The 8,308-nt window shown below is 36.6% G+C and overlaps 1 protein-coding gene across 4 annotated transcripts in view; it reads left to right on the plus strand.

Moving 5' to 3' along the window:
- Positions 1-8,308, plus strand: part of CNTN4 (contactin 4) — a 1,029,443-nt gene that overhangs the window by 475,302 nt on the left and 545,833 nt on the right. The gene's annotated exons all lie outside the window — the stretch shown is intronic.

The following is an 8,308-nucleotide window of genomic DNA, read 5'->3' on the forward strand; positions in this document are numbered from 1 at the left end:
GCCAGTAATCAAGAAATCAACAAATGTTTTAAGCACCTTTAAGGTATACTGTGCTAGATATTCTGGTAGGATACACAAAATAGGAGGATACATTGTGATTGAATAAAAACAATATGAGTTTCCGTCCTCAAGAAACTTTTAACTGGGAAAAGAAAACAAAGTACAGGATTCAATTTCTTCCTGGTTCAGTTTCGGGAGATTGTATGTGTCTAGGGTCTTATCCATTTCTTCTAGAGTTTCTAGTTTGTGTGCATTGAGGTGTTCATGGTAGTCCCTGAGGGTTTTTTGTATTTCTGCGGGGTCAGTGGTAATGTCCCCTTTGTCATTTCTAGATGTGTTTACTTGGATCTCTGCTCTTTTTTTTTTTTTTTTTTTAATTAGTCTAGCTAGCAGTCTATTTATCTTCTTAATATTTTCAAAGAACCAGTTCCTGGATTCATTGATCTTTTGTGTGGTTTTTCTCATCTCAGTTTCCTTCAGTTCAGCTCTGATTTTGGTTATTTCTTGTCTTCTGCTAGCTTTGTGGTTAGTTTGTTCTTTCTTCTATATTTCCGCTAGTTATGATGTTAGGTTGTTAATTTGAGATCTTTTTCAATTTTTTATATGGGTGTTTATTGCTATAAACTTTTCTCTTAACATTGTCATAGCTGTGTGCCAGAGATTGTGATATGTTGTATCTTCGTTCTTATTAGTTTCAAGGAATTTCTTGATTTTTGCCTTAATTTCGTTATCTACCCAAAAGTCTTTTAAAAGCAGGTTGTTTAATTTCCAGGTAATTGTATGGGTTTCAGAGATTTTCTTAGGATTAATTTCTATTTTTGTTGTGCTATAGGCTGAATGTGTGGTTGCTATGATTTTGTGTTTTTTGCATTTGCCTGAAGATTGTTTTATGTCCAATTGTGTGGTCAAATTTAGAGTATGTGTCATGTGGAGTTGAGAATATGTACTCTGTTGTTTTGGGTTAGAGAGTGCTGTGGATGTCTTTCGGGTCCATTTGGTCAAGTGTTGAGATCAGGTCCTGAATATTTTTGTTAATTTTCTACCTCAATTATCTGTCTAATGCTGTCAGTGGGGTGTTGAAGTCTCCCACTATTGTTGTGTGGAAATACAAGTCTCTTGATAGGTCTCTAAGAACTTGCTTTATGAATCTAGCTGTTGTGTTGGTTGCATATATATTTATGGTAGTTAGCTCCACTTATTGAATTGAACCCTTTACTGTTATGTAAAGCCTTTTTTTGTCTTTTTCATATTTGCTGGTATAAAGTCTGTTTTGTCTGAAATTAGGATAGCAACTTCTTCATTTTTTTTTTTCTGTTTTCCATTTGCTTGGTAGATTTTCTTCCATCACTTTATCTTAAGCCCATGAGTGTTATTGCATGTGGGGTAGGCCTCTCTTGATGGCAGCATATCATTTGGTCTTGCTTTATTATCCAACTTGCCATTCTGTGCCTTTTAATTCCAAAGACACGAACAGACACTTTTCAAAAGAAGACATACATACAGCCAACAAGCATATGAAAAAATGCTCAACATCACTAATCATTACATTAATGCAAATCAAAATCACAATGAGATACTATCTCACACCAGTCAAAATAGCTATTATGAAAAGGTCCAAAAATAACAGATGCTGGCAAGGTTGCAGGAAAAAAGGGAATGCTTATACACTGCTGGTGGGAATGTAAATTAGTTCAACCATTACGGAGAGCAGTGTGGTGATTTGTCAAAGAACTTAAAACAGAATTAGCGTTTGACCCAGCAATCCCATTACAGGTTATATACCCAAACGAATATAAATCATTCTGCCCTAAATACACGTTCATTGCAGCACTATTCACAATAGCAAAGACATAGAATCAACTTAAATGCCTATCAACAGTAGACTGGATAAAGAAAATGTGGTACACATACACAATAGAATACTATGCAGCCCCCCCCCAAAAAAAAACCACACACACACACACACACACACACAAGATAATGCCCTTTACAGCAACATGGATGGAGCTAGAGGCCATCATCCTAACCAAACTAATTGCAGGAACGGAAAACTGAGTACTGCATATTGTTACTTATAAGTGAACACATGGACACAAAGAGGGGAACAATAGACACTGGGGCCTACTTGAGGGTGGAGAGTGTGACTAGGTGGAAAATCAGAAAACAGTGTTTGGTACTTTGCTTATTATATGCATGATGAAATAATCTGTACATCAAACCCCCATGACACACAGTTTACCTATATAACATGTTCATTAACCTGCACGTGTACTCCTGAACCCAAAATGAAAATTAAAAAAAAAAAAACAAAATATGAACAAAGTGCCAATGTAAAAGACAAATATCAGTTCAATTAAGTACAGATATTGATTCAATTGGTAACAGGAATAATAAATACTCTAGCAGAGTAGAAGAAGAAGAGATGGCCATGGGCTATCCTGGCCTTTAAGATAAATGGAAGAAAATGAATTTGATCAGGATTTTAAAGGATTGGTAAGATTTCACCAATTTCATCCCAAGCAGATATTCTAGCATGCACAAAAGTGCATTACATTTTACAAAAGTAAAAGCAAGAAAATGTAAAATCATTAAGTATGATGATGATAGTAGTTAACTTTTATTGAGTACTTGATAGATTCCATGTAATATTGATTAATCTGCACCAGAACATCTAAGACAAATTTAAGACATGCCAGTGGAAAAGCTTAGCTACAGATTTGATGTGGGTGATAAAAATAAAGAAAATGAGAAAGCTAAACTTCGTGAGAAATTAACAAAAACTCCAGGTCTTCTAGCCTGGATAGCTGGAAGAATGTGGTATAACTTTACTGAAATACGGGTAAATTTGACAGACCTGGGTTACAGAGAAGAGATCAGGGTTTTGTATGAGATAATTTTTTTTTTTTTTTGGGGGGACAGAGTCTTGTTCTTGTCTACCAGGCTGGAGTACAATGGCACAATCTCTGCACACTGCAACCTCCGCCCCTGCATTCAAGCAGTTCTCCTGCCACAGCCTCCCTCGAGTAGCTGGGATTACAGGCACTCACCACCATACCCAGCTAATATTTGTATTTTTAGTAAAGACGGTGTTTCACCATGTTGGCCAGACTGGTCTCAAACTCCTGACCTCAGGTGATCCACCTGCCTTAGCCTCCCAAAGTACTGGAATTACAGGCGTAAGCCATCATGCCTGGCCATGAGATAATTTTTAATGAATATAGTGGAATGATTCAAGAAGACATATTCAGTAAGCATTTAGAAATTTGGGACCTGGGATTCCAGAGAGGCTCAACTAGAAAAAGAGTTAAGAGTCAAATGCCTAGGGAGGATAGCTTCATTCACCAGAGTATACATGGCAACAACAAATTGTGAACCTCCTTTAGAAGTTTTACATCAAGAGGACCATGAAACAAAGTGAATTTTCATTTATCTTTAAGTCCAAAGAGAACTTAATAACCATCATGTGTCTCATGATACTGTCCAAAATCCACAAATCTCCAAGAAATTATTCCTTCTTTTCATAGAGACATGTGTATTAAAGCTAACTAAAGAAGACAAAAATGAAAACAAAATAACTATGAATAGAAAATGCTAGGTGTATCTATTCTGTTCATATCATTCACCCACTTTTTGATGGGGTTGTTTTATTCTTGTAAATTTGTTTAGGTTCCTTGTAGATTCTGGATATTAGCCCTTTCTCAGATAGATTATTAGCCCTTTGTCGACAGATAGATTGCAAAAGATTTTCTCCTATTCTGTAGGTTGCCTGTTCACCTTGAGGATAGTTTCTTTGCTATGCAGAAGCTCTTTACTGTAATTATATCCCATTTGTCGGCCGGGCGCGGTGGCTCAAGCCTGTAATCCCAGCACTTTGGGAGGCCGAGACGGGCGGATCACGAGGTCAGGAGATCGAGACCATCCTGGCTAACATGGTGAAACCTCGTCTCTACTAAAAAAATACAAAAAAAAACTAGCCGGGCGAGGTGGCAGGTGCCTGTAGTCCCAGCTACTTGGGAGGCTGAGGCAGGAGAATGGCATGAACCCGGGAGGTGGAGCTTGCAGTGAGCCGAGATTGCACCACTGCACTCCAGCCTGGGTAACAGAGCAAGACTCCGCCTCAAAAAAAAAAAAAAATTATATCCCATTTGTCAATTTTGGCTTTTGTTGTCATTGCTTTTGGTGTTTTAGTCATGAAGTCTTTGCTCATGCCTATGTCCTGAATAGTATTGCCTAGATTTTCTTCTATGATTTTTATGGTTTTAGGTCTTACATTTAAGTCTTTAATTAATCTTGAGTTAATTTTTGTGTAAGGTGTAAGGAAGGGGTCCAGATTCAGTTTTCTGCATATGGCTAGCCAATTTTCTCAACACCATTTATTAAATAGGGAATCCTTTCTCCATTGGTTGTTTTGGTCAGGTTTGTCAAAGATCGGATGGTTGTAGATGTGTGGCGTTATTTCTGAGGCCTGTGTTCCACTCTATTGGTCTATAAATCTGTTTTGTTACCAGTACCATGCTGTTTTGGTTACTGTAGCCTTGTAGTATACTTTGAAGTCAGGTAGCGTGATACCTCCAGCTTTGTTCTTTTTGCTTAGGATTGCCTTGGCTATATGGGCTCTTTTTTGGTTCTATATGAAATTTGAAGTAGTATTTTCAAATTCTGTGGAGAAAGTCAATGCTGGCTTGATGGGGATAGTATTGAATCTATAAATTACTTTGGGCACTATGGCCATTTTCATGATACTGATTCTTCATATCCATGAGCATGGAATGTTTTTCCTTTTGTTTGTGTCCTCTCTTATTTCTTTGAGCAGTGGTTTGTAGTTCTCCTTGAAGAGGTCTTTGCATCCCTTGTAAGTTATATTCCTAGATATTTTACTCTCTTTGTAGCAATTATGAATGGGAGTTAACTCATGATTTGGCTCTCTTGTTTGTCTATTTTTGGTGTATAGGAATACTTGTGATTTTGCACATTGATTTTGTATCCTGTGAATGTGCTGAAGTTGCTTATCAGCTTACGGAAATGTGGGGCTGAGATGATGAGGTTTCTAAATACACAATCATGTCATCTGCAAACAGAGAAAATTTGACTTCCTGTCTTCCTGTTTGAATACCCTTTATTTCTTTCTCTTGCCTGATTGCCCTGGCCATAACTTCCAATACTATGTTGAATAGGAGTGGTGAGAGAGGCATCCTTGTCTTGTGCCAGTTTTCAAAGGGAATGCTTCCAACTTTTGTCCATTCAGTATGATATTGGCTATGGGGTTGTAATAAATAGCTCTTATTATTTTGAGATATGTTCCATCAATACCTAGTTTGTTGAGAGTTTTTAACATGAAGAGGTGTTGAATTTTATCGAGACCTTTTCTGCATCTAATGAGATAATCAGTTAGTTTTTGTCATTGATTCTGTTTATGTGGTGGATTACATTGATTGATTTGTGTATACTGAACCAGCCATGCATCCCAGGGATGAAGCCAACTTGACTGTGGTGGATAAGCTTTTTGATGTGCTGCTGGATTCCTTTTGCCAGTATTTTATTGAAGATTTTCACATTGATGTTCATCAGGGATATTGGCCTGAAATTTTCTTTTTTTGTTGTGTCTCTGCAAGGTTTTGGTATCAGGATGATGTTGGCCTCATAAAATCAGTTAGGGAGAAGTCCTTCTTTTCCTGTTACTTGGAATAGTTTCAGAAGGAATGGTACCAGCTCCTCTTTGTACTTCTGGTAGAATTCGGCTGTAAATCTGTCTGGTCCTGGGCTTCTTTTGGTTGGTAGGCTATTAATTACTGCTTCAATTTCAAAACTTGTTATTGGTCTATTCAGGTATTCAACTACTTCCTGGTTTTGTCTTGGGACCATGTATATGTCCAGGAATTTATCCATTTCTTCTCATTTTTCTAGTTTATTTGTGTAGGGGTGTTTATAGTATTCTCTCATAGTAGTTTGTATTTCTGTGGGATCAGTGGTTGCATCCCCTTTGTCATTTTTTTATTGTGTCTATTTGATTCTTCTCTCTTTTCTTCTTTATTATTCTGGCTAGTAGTCTATCTATTTGTTTAATCTTTTCAAAAAGCCAGCTACTGGATTCATTGATTTTTTGAAGGGTTTTTCATGTGTCTGTCTTTTTCAGCTCTACTCTGATCTTAGGTATTTCTTGTATTCTGCTAGCTTTTGAATTTGTTTGCTCTTGCTTCTCTAGTTCTTTTAATTTTGATATTAGGTGAACAGACACTTCTCAAAAGGAGACATTTATGCGGCCAAAAAACGTGAAAAAAAGCTCATCATCACTGGTCATTAGAGAAATGCAAATCAAAACCACAACGAGATACCATCTCACACCAGTTAGAATGGTGATCATTAGAAGGTCAGAAAACAACAGGTGCTGGAGAGGATGTGGAGAAATAGGAACACTTTTACACTGTTGGGAGTGCGAACTAGTTCAACCATTGTGAAACATAGTGTGGTGATTCCTCAAGGATCTAGAACTAGAAATACCATTTGACCCAGCAACCCCATTACTGGATATATACCCAAAGGATTATAAATCATTCAACTATAAAGACACATGCACACGTATGTTTATTGCAGCACTATTCACAATAGCAAAGAGTTGGAACCAACCTAAATGCCCATTAATGATAGATTGGTTAAAGAAAATGTGGCACATATACACCATGAAATACTATGTAGCCATAAAAAATGATGAGTTCGTGTCCTTTGCAGGGACATGGATGAAGCCGGAAACCATCATTCAGCCAAATAACACAGGAACAGAAAATCAAACACCACATGTTCTCACTCATAAGTGGGAGTTGAACAATGAGAACACATGGACACAGGGAGGGGAACATCATACACCAGGGCTTGTTGGGGGTGGGGAACTAGGGGAGGTATAGCAGTAGGAGAAATACCTAATGTAGATGACAGGTTGATGGGTGCAGCAAACCACCATGGCGTGTGTATACCTATGTAACAAACCTGCACGTTCTGCACATGTATCCCAGAACTTATGGTAATAAAAAAAATGCTAGGTGTAAAACAAGCAGAATCTGTTAGCTCCCTTTCATTTCAGAGGTCTGTGGAGCATGTTGTATAGGTTTAAGTTAATTCCTTCAGAACCAGAGAAAGGTATCACTTAATGGAAAACATTACTGATTGAGAAATAGTATGTTTTGTTTTTTTTTTTTTTTTTTTGAGGTCTAATGCAGTATTTTCAGTAGAGAAGAATGTCAGCGGAAAAATCCAAAATGTTTTATGGATGGCAGGAGAAGAAAAGTGGCGGTATATGTTTGTATATCATGTGTGTGCTTGAGTGTATGTAGGCCTACACATGTACACACAAATACACACAAAATTTTCTTATATTTATCCACATGATAATGGATCAAGACAGTTTGTAATGGCCAAAGATGCACAAATTTATATGAACACCTAAATTATGTTAGGATGGGAGTGAGTGGAATGATTTTCATCACCTTAATACTTTGTAATGATCGTGAAAGGATTTTTGAAAAAAAGGAAAAGCCCTAATAATTTTTGAAAATAATAATAGCAGAGGGAATCCCATGCAACATCAGTTTGTTAGGCATGTGAAGATTTTAAGTAATGCAGAAAAGTAAAAAAATACCTTCCCTAATGGTGATGTACAGAAACATATTTGTCATCAATGCTTTTATAACTTTTCTCTCATCTCAGTTTCTATTAGAGGATTATGCATAATGTCTGGTGTATTTAACAGGGATTCCTCAATTGCAATGGCTTTTTAAAGGTTTTTTCTTTAGTTATTAATAGAATCTTTCATTTGCAGCCTAAATATTGCTGTCATCTTAGAGAAACAGTAAAGTATAAGAGAAGAAATAAAATGGGATAAAATGGATATTCAGAATGTCTTGCTACCCGACCATTACTTAAAACAAGATACCTTCTCTTTCTTTTCATGAAAACAAAACTATTTGTCTTCGCTATCCACTCTGTTAAGGAAAATGATTTTCTCAATATATAAAGTGAGGCATAAAACATACTTAAGGTAAACTAAATCTTAAGTGAGACCAGAATAAAGGAACACCAAGCCTCACTTAAATGTGTTCATATATCTAGGCTGCAGTCTGTTTAAACTTATACTTTTACAAACATAACAAAACAAAAAACAAGAACATTCAGGTGTTTCAGTAGAAACCAATGGAAAAGTGTTTTAGGAATACTTTAGATGAGGGAAAATTCCAGAGAGCTCACAGAACAACAACAACTTCAATTCTTTTGACTTTTAAAGAAAAGGTTAAAGGATAAATTCTGGAAAATACAGATG

Source organism: Trachypithecus francoisi, unplaced genomic scaffold (assembly GCF_009764315.1).
Source record: "Trachypithecus francoisi isolate TF-2019V2 unplaced genomic scaffold, Tfra_2.0 Lachesis_group0, whole genome shotgun sequence".
NCBI lineage: Eukaryota > Metazoa > Chordata > Mammalia > Primates > Cercopithecidae > Trachypithecus > Trachypithecus francoisi.